Source organism: Schistocerca serialis, chromosome 4 (genome assembly GCF_023864345.2).
Source record: "Schistocerca serialis cubense isolate TAMUIC-IGC-003099 chromosome 4, iqSchSeri2.2, whole genome shotgun sequence".
Classification (NCBI taxonomy): Eukaryota; Metazoa; Arthropoda; class Insecta; order Orthoptera; family Acrididae; genus Schistocerca; species Schistocerca serialis.
Window position 1 is genome coordinate 583080084 of NC_064641.1, and position 1985 is coordinate 583082068.

Consider the following 1985-nt stretch of genomic DNA (forward strand, 5'->3'; position numbering starts at 1 on the left):
GGTATTAGTCCCTTCTTATTGTTCTCTCCATTCCAAGAGCTCCTTTTTCGAAGAATGTGGATCAGAAAATAATTATTTAATAAATCTGTTGACAGAAAGTGTTCACATTAGCAGATGCATTTAAGTTTATTTTATAAAACCAATGCTGCAACACAGCTGGAAACCAGATATTAAACAAAATGAGCAATCTCTTAACTACAAAGACAATAGATGTAAAATGTTTCTAATCATTTCATTAGGCATTTTAGTAAATATCATAAATTACGAGCTCCACAGTATGCTTTCAACAAGGAAATGTCAATAGCGAGGACAATGGCCTCCCCTTTCTTTTTTTCTACCTGTGCTTCTGATGAGGCACTCACTAATGACTTGTTCTCCCGGCGTCTGACACAGCTGCGTGCCCACGACGCATTACGTGCAGGTGGTCACTTAACTTTCTTACGGAAATATTTACAACAGCAGTTTCCGCTACAGTGACAGTCTCACATAAAAATATTTCACAGGTCAAGAATTAGCGTTGCAAATCTGTAGAAAGAAAATCCTATAAATATAAGTGTCCAAATAAAATATTTGTCAGCATTGTGATACAGTCACGCATTTATGCACATTTCATAACTCTTAAAGTACGATTCTTGGTTTCCAACATACTTCTTATTCCTCATATACGGTAGCATCATCTTATTGATCATAAACATATCTCAACAGCATAGTACACATTGTCGTCGTAATAATAACATCATAACACCTCAGTCAAATCTCAGAAACGTCGTAGCTTTCTCCAATAATTTCAAAACCTAAAAAAAATTCTCTGCTCATTTCAATAGTGTCATCTACCTCAAACGTACTTTAAAATCATGCTCCCTTACCAAATACATCATTCAAAGCTCTCATAGTATCACACTGATTCCAAAAAAATATGAACAGTTTACAAAGTACAGACAAAATACAGTTTCATAAGTGTGAAGTTACCCAACTGTGTATTGCGTAAACATGTGTCACTGATGTAGAAAAAAAATGTTTATCTCTCAGTTAAATGATCAGATAGCTGTGTAATTTGTGTGTTAGAGAAATATGGTACCGATGTGTAAAGTTGTATAAGCAAATACCATATTAGCTAGGGTTCCTTGTGGTTGCCACACACATGGTACACAAAGTAAGCGTGTACCCCCCTGAGGATTAATGTAATTATACCCTCAGGTGTTACAGATTACAGCAATGGAATGAAATGTATCACGGAAAACTTTCTTTGTAATTCAAAAATCTTTAAAAATAAATGTTTTAAGTACAAAATTAATCACTCAAATACGTGTACTGTAGCGCTAAATGTGCGTCTTGTTGCAACATAATCTGTGTGGAAGTGTCGTAGTTATCGTCCTCCGAAAGCTAAGTTCTGCAGAAGTCAATGTACTTACCTCATGATAAACAAAAGTGAAATGCTTTGTGTATAGACGCTTATTGTTGTGATGAAGAAAGTACTGTACTGTAACGTATTGTTGTGCTACGGAAAACCCTGTCTCATTGTAGCTATACTACAAAAGTTACTACTAAAACCTGTTTTACTTTCCAGAAGAATTCAGAAAAACTGTGCAGATATAAAACAGAAACACTGCAAAAGCAACATTGTAAATTGTCACTCATTAGTAGCGTCGTGATAAAATCGTGTAGCTGTCACATAAACTAACCACTGTGCCATCTGGTATCTCACTGAAAGTACTTTAAATCCAGAATGTATTTTCAAGTAAACCAAAATGTTGCACTAAAATCTCATTAGCAGTACTGGTAAATGTTCTAAGTATGTAAGCCTTATAGTCGTTCCATAATCGTGCAACTAACAAGCAAGAATGTACACACACAATAACACTGTGACGTTTGTTCACAATAACAATGCATTCGTCATTTCTGTTTCAATAAGTTCTCTTGGTTCTTGACTGGATATTTAACTTCAAACATTGTTGCATGTTAACAGATTCTAAGTCTGACAAGCA